Consider the following 15,931-nt stretch of genomic DNA (forward strand, 5'->3'; position numbering starts at 1 on the left):
TGAAAGAGATATTTGCACACCAATGTTCATAGTAGCATTATTCATAATTACTAAAATATGGATGTAACCCAAGTGTCCATCAACTGATGAACGGATAAAGAAAATGTGGTATATACACGCAATGGAATATTTTTTTTTTTTTAAATCATCATTTTATTGAGATATATTCATATACCACGCAGTCATACAAAACAAATCGTACTTTCGATTGTTTACAGTACCATTACATAGTTGTACATTCATCACCTAAATCAATCCCTGACACCTTCATTAGCACACACACAAAAATAACAAGAATAATAATTAGAGTGAAAAAGAGCAATTGAAGTAAAAAAGAACACTGGGTACCTTTGTCTGTTTGTTTCCTTCCCCTATTTTTCTACTCATCCATCCATAAACTAGACAAAGTGGAGTGTGGTCCTTATGGCTTTCCCAATCCCATTGACACCCCTCATAAGCTACATTTTTATACAACTGTCTTCGAGATTCATGGGTTCTGGGTTGTAGTTTGATAGTTTCAGGTATCCACCACCAGCTACCCCAATTCTTTAGAACCTAAAAAGGGTTGTCTAAAGTGTGCGTAAGAGTGCCCACCAGAGTGACCTCTCGGCTCGTTTTGGAATCTCTCTGCCACTGAAGCTTATTTCATTTCCTTTCACATCCCCCTTTTGGTCAAGAAGATGTTCTCCGTCCCACGAACGCAATGGAATATTATTCAGCCATAAAAAGGAATGAAGTTCTACTACATGGGACAACATGGATGAATCTTGAAGACATCATGTTGTATGGAATAACCCAGACACAAAAGGACAAATATTACATGATCTCACTGATATGAAATAATTATAAGGGGACTCATAGAATCAGAATCTAGAATATAGGTTACCAGGGCATGGGGTGGGCATAGGAAAAGGGAAGTTGAGGCTTAAAATGTACAGGGTTCCTATTTGGAACTGTGCTGGTTTGAATGTATTATGTCCCCCAGAAAGTCATATTCTTTGATGCAGTCTTGTGGGGCAGACTTTTTGGTACTGATTAGATTTGCATGAAAATGCACCACACCCAGCTGTAGGTGATAACTTTGATGAGATATTTCCATGGAGGCATGGCCTCACCCATTCAGGGTGAGCCTTGATCAGTGGAGCCATATAAATGAGCTGAAAGGCAGAGGAAACTCAGTGTAGCTGTGAGTGATGTTTTGGAGAGGAGCTACAGCCAAGAAGGACACTTTGAAGAAAGCACAGGAGCTGCAGATGAGAGACAGTTTGAAGATAGCCATTGAAAGCAGACTCTTGCTCCGGAGAAGCTAAGAGAGGACAAACACCCCAAGAGCAACTGAGAGTGACATTTTGAAGAGGAGCTGCAGCCTAGAGAGGAATGTCCTGGGATAAAGCCATTTTGAAACCAGAACTTGGAGCAGACGCCAGCCACGTGGTTTCTGAGCTAACAGAGGTTTTCCGGACACCACTGGCCATCATCCAGTGAAGGTACTCGATTGCTGATGTGTTGTTACCTTGGACACTTCATGGACTTAAGACTGTAACTGTGTAACCAAATAAACCCGCTTTATAAAAGCCAATCCATTTCTGGTGTTTTGCATTCTGGCAGCATTAGCAACCTGGAACAGGAACAATGGAAATATTTTGGTAAGTGATGGTGGTGATGGTAGCACAATACTGTGAATACAATTAACAGCCCTGGAATGTATATGAATGTGGTTAAAAGGATAAATTTTAGGTTGTATACATAACAGAATAAATGAAAAAAAAATCTGTGCAACTGCCTATACAGTATGCCCTATGTGAAACCACGGGCTATGGTTAATAGTACAATTTTAAAAATGTGTTTTCATCAATTGTAACAAATCTGCCACACCAATGCAATCTGTTAATAATAGTGTGATATTTGGGAATCCTGTGTTTTATGTTTGATTGTTCTGTGAACCCACAACTTCTACAATAAAGAAAAAAAAATTTTAAACCCACAGAAATGTACAACACAAGCAGTGAATGCTGATATAAACTATGAACAATAGATTATTCTTTCACCAATTATAAAAATGTATCACTAATGCAAAGTGTTAATAATAGATGAGTATATGTGAATTCTGTATTTTCTGCATGATTTTTCCATAAACCACATCTTTTTAAATAAAAATTATATTTAGGTAAACATCGTACTTAATGGTGAGAAATTAGATGTTTTCCCACTAAGATCAGGAACAAAGCAATGATGTCACCTCTCACTACTCTTATGCAACATCAAACTTGAAGTCCTAGCTAATGCAATAAGACAATAAAGGACATGAAAGTTACATAGGTTAGGAAGGAAGTAATAAAACTATATTTGTTCACAGATGATAGATTGTCTTGTCGGAAATTCCAAAATATCAACTAGTAAGTGTTTATAGCAAAGTTGCAGAATACAAGGTTAATATACAAAAGTCAATTGCTTTCCTATATACCAGCAATGAACTACTGGAATTTGGAATTAAATACAATACCATTTACATTGCTACAAAAAAAAAAAAAAAAAAAAAAAAACAGGCAAAAGATCAGAACAGACAGCTCATCAAAGATGATATGCAGGTAGAAAATAATCACATTATGAAACACTTAACAACATATATCATTAGGGAAATGTAATTAAAATAACAATGAGATACCATCACACATCTCTTAAAATGGCTAAAATCCAAACACTGACATCACCAAATGCTGACAAAGATTTGGAACAGCAGGAACGCTAATTCATTACTGGTCAGTATGCAAAATGTTACAGCCACTTTGGAAAACAGTTTGACACTTTCTTACAAAGCTAAACATAGTGTTATTATATCATCTAGGGATTGCACTCCTAGATATTTACACAAATGAATTGAAAACTCAGCCATGCAAATACACAAAGGTTTATAGCAGCTTTATTCACACTTGCCAAAACCTCGACACAACCAAGAAGCCCTTAAAAAAAAAGTGAATGGATAAACTGTGTTACAACCACACAACAGAATATTATTCAAGGATAAAAGGAAATGAGCTATTAAGCCATGGAAAGATATGGGGAAACCATAAATGCATATTGCTTAGTGAAAGAAGCCACCTTGAAAAGGCTACATACGCATGATTCCAACTATATGATATTCTGTAAAATACAAAATTCTATAGGCAGTAAAACGATGATGGCTGACTGGCATGGGTGCTGCCCAAGACCATAGGGGCCTGGTTCCAGCCCCACCCCAGAGGTACCATGTTGGTGATACCCCCCGGACTGAGCAAGGAGGAGGAGGAGGCTCTGCAGAAGAAACTCAACAAACTCAAGAAAAAGAAAAAGGCATTGCTGGCTCTGAAGTAGTGGCAGCACAGCCACCCAGAGCAATGTCAAACACTCACTGTTGGAGCAGCCTGTGGTGGACACAGCCACAACAACAGAGCAGGCAAAGCCCCTGGTGATGTCAGTGGCCATCAGTGCCACCAAGGTCGAGACCAAGAACTCGGACTTTAAACATTCTCGAACCTTAGAGGGGATGTTAAAGGACCCCGAGAAGGGCCCACTCCCCACTTTTCAGCCTTTCAGCTATTCCAGAAGAATGATCTGCACGAGTCATCCCGATGTCCCCAGAGAAAATGTCTATATGAGAGTTTTGTGTTTCCAGCGACTGGCTTTGGGAACTGGGGCCTGATGGGGAAGAAGCAGAGGGCCCAGGGACTGGGGATGGACCCCACGAAGCTTCATCTGGGGCTATGAAGAACGTGGCAGCACCCGCTCTTCAGCTTCACCTCCCTGAAGCCACAGTCTGGACCACAGTCAAGAGCAGAACCAAGACCGAGACCCAGAGGGCCCCTTCCGCAGGTCGGACTTGTTCCCTGAATACCCGGCCACTCGGAAGGGGAATACCGTCTATCTGTATGGAGAAGACATAACTCCCACCCTCCTCTGTGGGGCCGTCTCCCCCTTTGGAAACATCATTGGCCTCTCCATGGACCCAGCCAGAAACTGTGCCTTCGTCACCTATGAAGAGATGGAGTCAGCAGATCAGGCCATAGCTGCGCTCAGTGGAACCCAGGTGGAGCCTGTACAGCTCAAAGTCAGCATTGCCCACAAACAGCCCGTGTTGGACGCTGCTACTGGCAAGTCTGTCTGGGGCTCCCTCACTGTCCAGAACAGCCCTAAGTGTTGCCACCAGGACAAGAGGACCGAGACTGTCTACAGTGATGACGTCTACAAGGAAAATCTTGTGGATTGCTTCTAGGAGTGGCACTGGAGTCCTTGTGCTTCATGTGCCCCTTGTGCTGGTCTCAGTAAAACACTGAGGTGGAAGATAAAACAAAAAAAAACAAACAAAAAAAAAAAAAAAAAAAACAAGCATGGTTGCTATGGTTGCCTGATATTTGAAGAGTGGGAGAAAGGGATGAAAAAGTGGAGCACAGGAGATTTTTAAGGCAGTGCAGTTATTCTGTATGATACAGTAATGACGGCTAAATGATACATTTGTCAAAACTTATAGAAAAATGCTATACTGTATGCTCAATTTTCTACAAACTTCTAACAGCTCTAAAAATAAAATCTATTAATTAAAAACAAACAAACCAACATATATTCCCAGGAAAAGGGCAGTCAGTAACTCTCTTTCAAGATATGCAAAAATAGAGAGACCCGTGGAGAATTGTCTCCTAATGATTGGGAAGACACAGGGAATCCAAAATTTGCTTTGCATGTCCCAGATGAGTATTTATATGAAATAAACAATTGTCTTCCAAATTAGCTGAAACCAAACTTCAATAAAAGGTCCATGGAAATGCTAATTGTCAGAAAAAATGGTGGATTGTGAAATACATTGGTTTCAAATAAACCCTCAATCTATTAAAAGGCTTCCCAGTTTCACACTAAAATTACAGGTTGGTGATAAAGCTGCTTCTTACAAGGGCAAATTTTTATATGAAAGTGGTGTTATCATGGGAGGATGCCTTCCAATTCTCCTGAGCATTACTCAGTAGGCCATGTATTCTAAAATTAGTGCATATGCCTACTATTCTAGAGGGAAAATATATCTTAGTAAAATTCAGTTAAGCAAGAATGAAATGTAGTATGGATAAAACAAGATTTGACCTGGGTAGCAAACATCATCAGAATTGATTCCTCCTCTATATAAGTGTTTGACAGTGTGGACTAGGGACTATGTTGGAGAAACCTGCTAACTTGCATTGACTATAATTTAATTTCTACTTCTTTGTGCATAACGGGTTTGGTATGTTTTTTGTTTGTTTGTTTTTGTTTTAGAGTAATGAAAATGTTCTAAAATTGATTGTGGTGATGAATGCACAGCTATGTGATGATACTGTGAGCCACTGATTGCACACTTTGGATGGATTGTATGATATGTGAATATATATCAATAAAACTGCTTAAAATTAAAAAAAAAATGGAAAAAATAGAAAGAAGCATGCTTATAATTAGTTTTATAAAAGCAATAATAAAATAGGTTAAAGTGTGCTCACCTATGCAAAAATGGAATGTTCGAAGATGACTTTCTAAAATAAAAGTTAAAGAGTGGTATACTGTCAGACAGTAATATTAAATTCAGAGTGAGACTACTGCAACAACTACCTATTATAAAAATTGTGTGTACAGCATGTTGGAAATTTCAAAGCAGTTTCACACATATTTCAATGGAACATTCATTTGACAAACTTTCTGTGCCAAGAACTGAGCTACAAAGAAAGATTTAAAAATATACAAAAAGTTTTACCTTTATTAATTGATAGAGAAGAAAGCCATGAATATAAATTATAGTATAACATTCTGTTCTATGTCAGATATAGTACTGACAACAGTTGAAACTTACACAATTTCACAGAGGAATTATACTGATGTAAAGCATCTTTTATGTGATATATCTCAATTATGCATTTATACTTCTGTCAAAGTGGAATACCATTTCCAACTTGTAAGTGCCCAGAATCTCAAAAAGGAGTATAATCTACATAAAACAGTATCTAGGAATAACTGTCAACTATCACCTACCATGGTTCCTGGCATAAAATAGAAGAGGAACTGTGTACACCTTAAATTCACTAAACATCCTGTAGCAATCTCATGTTTGAATTGTCCATTTTCTTGCTCACCATTATCAAAGTTGTGAATGATAACCTCTCTGCCCTGGTAACCATCCTATACTTCCAGGAGACTTTGTTGGGTACAAAGCTTCCAGGTATCTGCCCACCTTCACAAGTTGCCTAGAATTCAATGAGTGCCTGTATTTTTTAATGCATTTTTTATTGTGAACTTTAACATATATACATAACAGTGATCACTTTCCAAGTATGATTTAACAAGTAGTTAGAAAGAAAATTTCAAAGAATGTCATGGGTCAAAGTTCCACAATTTCAGCTATTTCCATTATTGTAAAATATAACATGCATATGGAAAGGTGTTAACTTTTGATGTACAGCTCAACAAGCAGTTTATATATAGGTAATTTCAAAAGTGTTATGGGATACAGTTCCACAGTTTCAGTCCTTTCCTTATTATGCAACATACAGTAGATACAGAAAGGTGAAGGCTTTCAAAGCACAATTCAATGAGTAGCTATAGAGCAAATTTCCAAGAATGTTATAAGTTATAGTTCCACTATGTCATTTACCTCCTTCCAGCTACTCCACCACTCCTGCATCTAAAATACATATGTATATACACATATATTTATATAAAGTTTCAGTATTCATAGACCTTTGTTAAATCTTGTTTGTTGCTACCTCTTCCTCTCACTTAATCTCTTTTTCCATCTCTCCAGTGACTACCCTAACTTGTTTTTACTGAAAGTGGGTATCGAAAGTATGGGGAAGGGGGATGCATCTGACTGTTGTTCTTAAAGACTCTGGGTTTTAGGACTTGTCTGGAATAGGAACAGTCTGGTGGATTTAAGTTTCTGAGAGCTAAAACTTAGAGAGTGAATCTTCATAGAATCTCAAGTAAGGACCTAGTTATTTGGGGCCTACATTTGGTAAGGGCATGGCATGCTGTGGCCATTTGGGATGTCTAGTTGGAGCTTGCATAAGAGAAACCTCCAGGGTAGCCTCTTGACTGTATTTGGGATCTCTCGGCCACTGTGACCTCAGCTTGTTACCTTTCTTTTATCCCCCTTTTTGTCAGGCAGGCATTTTCAATCCCTTGCTGCCAGGGCCAGGCTCAGGCTCATTCCTGGGAGTTGTGTCCCATGTCACCAGGGAGATTCATTCCCCTGGGAGTCATGTCCCCCATGCAGGTAAGTTAATGAATTTATTTGCTGAATTGGGCTTAGAGATAGAAAGAATGCCTATATTTTGACTGAGAGTAACCACTCTTCTAATCACAAGTAAAGCTAACTCTAAGGCATACTTTTTGCTGTCTTCTCTTGTGAAATCTTTGATACAGCAATAAAATCATGTGAGTATCACAAGGCAAAAGGGAAAGAACACTCTAAAACTGACCTTTTTTTCTTTCTTTCCTCACCACTGACAGTTCTTATTTCTTTTCTCTTTATTTTTTTCTTGAACATATTAAAATAAAGAAAAAAATCACTTCCATGGGAATACCAGTGAAGTTCTAAAACTTGGCTTGCAAGTAATCTAGGTGCAGACTAATGGATCAGGCCAGATTTCCCCCAGAATTACACAGACACATCGACTGAGTACTGAGAGTAGACATTGACTATTCCAGAGGAAGCCCATAAAATTTCATAAAGGAGAGGAATTTTTGTTGTATCTGCAAGGATGAATAAGGATTTGACAGACAGAGAAGATAGGTGGGTGCATTTCAGCCACTTCGTTCGGATATATGGAATAAAAAGGAGCATGGGTAACTGAAGAGTTCTTGTGGTGGAAGAACAGGTTTCATGAGGCAGATTTGTGGAAAATGAGAGTAGAGAGGAGTGAAATGTAGAATCAGAAAACAGCCTTCTATGTCATGCTCAGGAAATTGAACTTCATCCTGTAGTGAAGGGGTTCCAAGCAAAATAGTAAGAGAACAGATGCTATCAATTTGTTTTACAAAAAGAAAACTATGTTAGAGGATGCTGTTGAAACAAAAGAATTCCATATTTTGGAATTATTCTGGTAAAAGGAGACTGTAGCAATAAAATGACAGAAGAGGCTGACCTTGACATATATATATTTCTGATGCAAAATCAGCATTACCCTATTTAATGCCCATAATAACTTCTGAGATATGTTTTCCTTTTTTCTTTTAATGTTTTTGTTTTCTTCCTAAAGATGAAACTGAGACTGAGAGATGAAAGTACTTTGTAAAATGCATATGGATTTTCAGTGCAAAATTTAAATATATGCTTTCAAACTTCAAGTCTAAGATTCATTACAACCTGATTAAAGTTATTGGGAATCATGAGATTTGGCAATGCATTTTTTTCTGATTTACAAAAATACTTTATGATTATGAAATCATTTTATTTTTAAACTTTTTAAAAATGAGAAATGATATAGAGAAATGTGCAAATGATACTGCGCACAACCCCCACGCAGAACCATGCCCCTCACCCCCACCCCTGCCACTCCAAAACAAAATGAACACAGTTGTAACCAATTGTAACTCGGGTTGAGAAATATAGCCCCCCACATTGTGCCCTATCTTAATCATTATCCCTCCTAAAGACTCACCCTAGGAAGACATTTTCCTGACATGAAGGATAATCTCTTTGCTGATTTTCCTTACATAGCTGTCACTTAAATCTGACTTTATAGCATAGTTTTGCTTGTTTTGTTTTTTTTTATTTGCTGTAAATGGAATTAGGCATTTTGTACTCTTTTGTGTAGACTTCCCTTGCACAATATTAAGTTTGTGACGTTCATCCATATTGGGTACATAGTTGTATATCATACATATTCATTGCTCGTTAGAACTATTACATGACTACACCACATTGTATGTGTGTATTGTTTCCTTTTGAGATTACTGAGGAAGACATCACTATGAACATTCTTACATCTGTCTCCTGTGATACATTTCTGTTGGGGATATGCCTAGGGATGGAATTGCTTGCTCAGGTAGTGTGCATATATTCAAATTTTGTGGATAATTCTAGAGCACTTTGCAAAATGATTATACCACTTTATACAACTACCAGCAGTATGGAAAGGTCCAGTTCCCCATGTGCTTGATAACATTTGGGGATTTAAGCAATTTTGTTGGGAGTATAGAGGTATCTAGTTGATATAATTTATATTTTCCTGATTACTAGTGAGTTTGAATGCTTTTTAATATTTGTACTGTCATTTGGACATCTTTTTTGTGAAAAACATTTTCAAGTTTCTTGCTCATTTTTTATTGAATTGTCTGTCTTTTTCTTGTTAGGTTTTGGTGTTTTGATGTATTTTCGGGATACCAGCTTTTGTCCACAATATGTGTTAAAATATGTACTCCCACTCTATGGCTTGCACTTTCACTATCATTTGATAGGCAGAACTTCCTAATTGAAAAATCATATTGTTGAAAATTTATATATTATTATTTGATTATGTCTATTAGAACCTATTTTAAAAGGCTTTTCCTACTATAAATTCATTAAAATGTTTTCCTTTATTCTTATCTAAAGCTATATTATTATCTGTTTTAATTTGCTAAACTGCTTGAAGCAGATACTATGAAATGTGTTGGTTTTATCTACGGGAATTTATTAGCTTACAAATTTATAGTTTTGAAGCTGTGAAAATGTCCAAATCAAGGCATCATAAAGATGATGCTTTCTTCCTGAAAACCAGCTGCCAGTGATCCTGGACTCCTCTGTCACATGGCAAGGCACATGGCGGCATCTGCTGGTCTCTCTTTTGTCTTTGGGGTTTCATTGCTTTCTGCTTCTTGCTTCTGTGGCTTTCTTTCTCTTTGTGTGAATTTCATTCTCTTATAAAGGACTCCACTAAGAGGATTAAGACCCACTCTGAATCAGGTGGGTCACACCTTACTTTAAATAGCCTCACCAATATTCCTACTTACAATGGGTCCACACCCACAGGAATGGATTAGGTTTAAGAACATTCTTTTCTGGGGTACACACAGCTTTAAACCACCACATTATCTAAAAGTTATAACTATCAGATATACGTCTAAAATCCTCCTGGATTCAAGGTTTTGTTTTGTTTATTTCTGTGTTTAGTTTGATACAGAGTGAGGTACAGTTTATTTCTTTTTTTTTTTTTAAGAAATTCCATATAAGTAACCAATTGACCAAGTGCTACTTAGTGAGCATCTATACGTTCATTTCCCACAGATTGTTAGGACTCCTTTTTCATAAATCAGTGGTCCACATATAAAGGAGGATATTCTGTTTCATAGACTGTAGTGGGTTAAATCATGTTCCCCAAATACTCAGGTCTATCTGGAACCTCAGAATATGACACACAGTTTTTTTGAGATATGTTCTGTAATAAATCAGAAAGAGAAAACACACAGAGAGACAGACACAGGAAAGGCGGCCTTGTGATGACAGAGGTAGAGACTGGAAAGTTGCAGTCACAAGCCTCACATGCCAAGGCCTGCTGGCCACCATCAGAGTCTAGGATAATGAGGCATGGAGCAGATTCTCCTTGAGAGCTTCCAGAAGGATCCGACCCTGCCAAAACCTGGATTTCTTACTTCGTGCCTCCAGAACAGTAAGAGAATAAATTTCTGCTGTTGTAAGTCACCTAGTTTTTGCAAATTTGTTATGGCAGTCTTAGGAAATTAAAACAAAGAAATATTTGTCCCTTCTTGCACCAATAACATACTGATTAATTAACATAACTTGAAAATAATCATAATATCTAGCAGAATATGTCCTCCTAGATTGTTCTTTTCCCCCCTCCCCCCACAATTGTCTTGGTTATATTTATCCCTTTGCATTTTTAAATATTTTAGAAGCATTTTGTTACTTTCTACAAAAACAACTATTGGTCTTTGGTCCAGATTTTATTGGATTATAGATCACTATGAAGAGAATCCATATTTTTAAAAGATTTAGTCTTTGATTTCATGACAATGGCTTATTATTTCATTTACTTTGATATTTTATTTTTCTCAATTTTTATAATATAGATCCTATGTGGTTGATTTTTTTTTTCTTCTAGGTATTTAATATTTTAGATGATATTTTAAAGATATATTTTATAAGTTTTCCATTTTTTAATTTTTTTGGCTGTGATGCAGAGATGAATTAGATTTTGCGCATTGACTATAGCAATTGCTGAACATGCTTATTCATTCCAATTTTTTTTTGCAAATTATTTTGGAATTTCATATATGCAATCCTATTTGGTAGGTTTAATACTGTTTTTTTTCCCAATACTTATGTGTTTTAAAATTAATATTTCTTTTTTCACTGCAATTGCTAAAAACTTTCAATATAATCTGAATAATAGTAGTGCTAGTTTTGCTTCTCTTATATTTGATGTACAGAAATTTTTTTCCACATTAATCTGTTAAGTATACTTTTTACTATACAGTTTTTGTAAAAGACCCCTTATCAGATTAAAGAAGTTCTCCTCAATTTCATTATTGCTCTGAGAATATTAAATTTTATTGTGAAAAATGTTGATTTTGTTCACATGCTCTTTTTCTTTTGCATATATTGAGAAGGTCATATGATCTTTTTTTCTGCCATTGTGGTAAAACTTATTGATGTATTTGCTATCATTAAGTCATCTTAACCTTCCTAGGGTGTTGGGGTGGGAACAATTTGGTTTGGGGATCCTGTTTGGTAATATTTTGATTATGATTTTTGCATCTAAGCTCATAGGGAAGATAGGCATCTGACTCTTATAATCTACTCAACTTTTTAAAATATCAATGCTAGATGAGTTTCTTTAAAAGTAATTAATCCTCTTTATCTCTTTTCTGAGTTAATGTAAGATTGGAATCAGTTGTATCTTAACTGTTTGGTAAAATTTACTGGTTATGATATCTAGGCCCGAAGTTTTTGTTGTAGGAAAGTCCATTACCATTAATGTTATTATTATTATTGTATTATTATTACAGATTACTTTAATCTGTAAATAGTAATAGCATCATACAGATTTTCTATCTTTTTGTGTTTCTTTTAGTATGCTGCATTTTTCTAACAGTTCATCCATTTTTTCCTAAACTTTCCAATGTGTTTGCATACATGTGTTCATATTGTCCAGTTTATATTTTTAATGCCTTTTGGTTCTGTATTGATGTCCCCTTTTCCATTTCTGGTATTGGTTAATTTTGTCTTGTTCCGTTTTGAGAGAAGTTTATCCATTTCATCAGTTTTTATGGAACACCTATTTTTGACTAAATTTTTTCTTTTGTATGTTTTCATTTCGGTTCATTTATTTTTTTCTCTCTAATTAGGTATTTCCCTTCCTATACTTTTGATGTTTTACTTTGATATTTTTCTTAATTCTTGAAAAGGATGATTAGCTCATTGTTTTTTAGACATTTTTATAATATAAGCATTAGGCAATCTATAATTTTTACTCTCATTCATCTCAAAATATTTTCTGGTTTCCATTGTGATTTCTTCTTTGGCCCATGGTTATTTAGAAAGTGTGTTTGGAGGTGTTTGTGTTTTCCCCAAGTAGAAGGGAGTCTTCTAGTTATCTTTGTGTCATTGATTTATCCCTAAGATTTTTGTATTTTTGATGTCTCTCTAAAAAGATACTGTCTTTTTAATTTCAATTTCTAATTTTTGTTGCTTTCATATAGAAATACAATTGATTTTTTAAAATGATCTTGTAACTTACAACCTTACTAAACTAATTTATAATTCTAGTATTCTAGAAGATTTTTGTAGCTTCCATATCAATTTCTACAAAGACAATATGTCATTCTCCATAAATACTGTTTCATTTCGTCCTTTTTTATCTGAATGATTATCTTTTTGTTTTCTCTATTGCACTGTTTAGAACTTCCAATACCAAGCTGATAAATGCAAGCAATGATTTACCTTTTCCCTTCCTTTTTACTTTTAGTATTTGTTGTTTTCGTTTTACTTTAATTTAAAGTTTGTGTATTATAGGTGTCATATAATTGGGTCTTGATGATTTCATCCAATCTGAAAATGTCTTCCTTTTACTAGGGATATTTAGATTATTTAAATTTAATGCAATTATTGATATCGTTAGGCTAAATATAGCAGCTTTCTGTGTATATTTTATTTGTCTATCTGTTATTTGTTCCTCTGTTTTTTCTCCCTTCTTTTAGATTAATTGAAAATATTGTATAATTCCTTTTTATCTCCTTTGTTGGAATATTGGCTAATAATTTAGATGCTTGCTTTGGCATCTATAGTTACATCTTTAACTTTTCATAATCTTCCTTCAAGGGATATTATACCACTTCATGTATAAGAACCTTGCAACAATGTATTTTCATTTCTTGCATCCTGAGCTTTGTGCTTTTGTGGCCATATATTTTACTTTTACATATGTCATAATTCTCATACTATATGATTATTTTTGTTAAACAATTATCTTGTGAGGAAAATTAAATAAGAGAAAAATATCTTCTGTTTTTATCTATGTAGTTAACCATTTTCTATATTCTTCATTTCTTTGTATAGATCTACGTTTCCATCTGGTATCATTTTCTTCTGCCTCAATACTTCCTTTAATATTTTTTTGAAATGTGGACCTGCTGCTTAAAAGACATTTCTTCTTTGGGGGGAGGTCTTAAAAAAACCTTTATTTCATTCGTATTTTTGAAAGATATTTTCACTGGGTATAGAATTCTAGATCAACAGTATTTTAAAGATGTTCTTCCACGTTCTTTTGTTTACATTTTTTGCAATAAGAAATATTCTCTTTCTTATCTTTTGTCTACTGAACAAAATGTGACTTTTTCTTCTGGCCATTTTATGATTTTCTTTTTATCACTCATTTTGAGAAATTTCACTGATTATGCTGTGCCATGGTGATATTTTCTTCATGTTTCTAAAATCTGGGTTTCGTTGAACTTCTTGGATTTGTGGGTTTACAGTTTGCATACATTTGGAAACTTTTGGCAATTATTTCTTCAAATAGTTTTTTCTGTAACTCTTCTTCAGGTACTCAAATTGCACATATCGTATGCAACTTGAAGTTATCTCATCATTCAATAGTATTTTGTTCATTTAAAAAAAAAATCTCTTTTTTTCCCTTTTAATTATTCCTATTACTATGCCAACTTTACCAATCTTTTAAAATTCAATATAGAATCTAGTTTTAATATATTCCAGTGCACTTTCATCTTACATATTTTAGTTTTCACATTTATGAATTTGATTTGAGTCTGCTAAAATCTTTCAAGTCTACTGATATTTTTATCATAGGAGATTCAGATGTAGCAAGTCATCTAATTTCCTTGCCTGATAATCCTAATCTGTATCAGTTCTAAGTCCATTTTAATTGATTGCTTTTTCTCCTCTTAATATATAGTATTTGCCTCCTCCCTTATGTGACTACTAATTTTGAACTGAATACCAGACATTATGAATTTTAGACTATCGAGTGTTGGGTATTTTGTTTTTCCTATAAATATTGTTGATCTTTTTTTATTGGTTAGCTTAGTTAGGAACAGTATGATCCTCTTGGATCTCACTTTTAAGGTTGGTTAAGTGGAACAAAATCAATGCTCACTTTAGGGTGAATTTATTCTTCACTATTGATGCAGTGTCTTTTTGTGTACTCTCTACTATGTTCAGTGAATAATGGAGTTTCCAGTCTGGCTGGTAGAAGTAGGCACTATTCCTGGCTTTTAGTAAGCTAGGGCACTGTTCCACCAATTCTTGCAGGTGGGTTCTTTCACTACCTCTTTTTTTTTTTTTTTTTCATTAAACAGCTTTACTGAGATGTAATCTATTTACCATAACATTCATCCACTGACTGTACAATTCAATGGTTGTTAGTAAGTTTATAGAATTGTGCAAACATCACCAAAATCCAGTTTTCAAACATTTCCATCATTCCCAAGTTTCTTTTTGCCTGTTTGCAGTTGATCCCCATTCCCAGCCCTAGGAATCCACTGAACCACTTTCTGTCTCCATTTCATATAGATATAATCATGCTATATTTCATCTTCTGTGACTAGCTTCTTTGATTTAGCATAATTTTTTCAAGGCCCATTCATGTTGTAGCATGAATCCATCCTTCATTCTTTTTTGCAGCTGAATAGTACATTGTATGTATATGCCACATTTTTTAAAAATTCAGTTTTATTGAGATATATTCACGTACCATACAATCAACCATGGTGTACAATCAACCATTCACAGTACCATTAAATAGTTGTGCATTCATCACCCCAATCTATTTTTGAATATTTTCCTTACACCAGAAAGAATCAGAATAAGAATAAATAATAAAAATAAAAAAGAACACTCAAATCATCCCCCCATCCCACCCTATTTTTCATTTAGTTTTTGTCCCCATTTTTCTACTCATCCATCCATACACTGGATAAAGGGAGTGTGATCCACAAGGTCTTCACAATCACACTGTCACCCCTTGTAATCTACATTACTATATAATTGTCTTCAGGAGTCCAGACTGCTGGGTTGGAGTTTAGTAGTTTCAGGTATTTATGTCTAGCTATTCCGATACATTAAAACCTAAGAGGTGTTACCTGTATAGTGTATAAGAATGTCCACCAGAGTGACCTCTAGACTCCATTTGAAATCTCTTAGCCACTGAAGCTTTATTTCATTTAGCATCACCCTTTTGGTCAAGAAGATGTTCTCAATCCCATGATGCTGGGTCCATATTCATCCCTGGGAGTCATATCCTGCATTGCCAGGGAGATTTACACCCCTGGGAGTCAGCTCCCATGTAGTGGGGAGGGCAGTGAGATCACCTGCCAAGGTGGCTTAGTTAGACAGAGAGAGGCCATATCTAAGCATCAAAGAGGCACCCAGGGGGAGACTCTTAGGCACAATTAGAAGCAGGTTTAGCCTCTCCTTTGCAAGCTTCAT

General features: G+C 35.4%; 1 pseudogene; it reads left to right on the top strand.

The window, feature by feature from the left end:
• The first annotated feature begins 3,240 nt into the window (after positions 1-3,240).
• Positions 3,241-4,249, top strand: LOC119507394 (annotated as a pseudogene).
• Positions 4,250-15,931: the final 11,682 nt, after the last annotated feature.

Source organism: Choloepus didactylus, chromosome 12 (assembly GCF_015220235.1).
Source record: "Choloepus didactylus isolate mChoDid1 chromosome 12, mChoDid1.pri, whole genome shotgun sequence".
In the NCBI taxonomy this organism is placed as follows: Eukaryota; Metazoa; Chordata; class Mammalia; order Pilosa; family Megalonychidae; genus Choloepus; species Choloepus didactylus.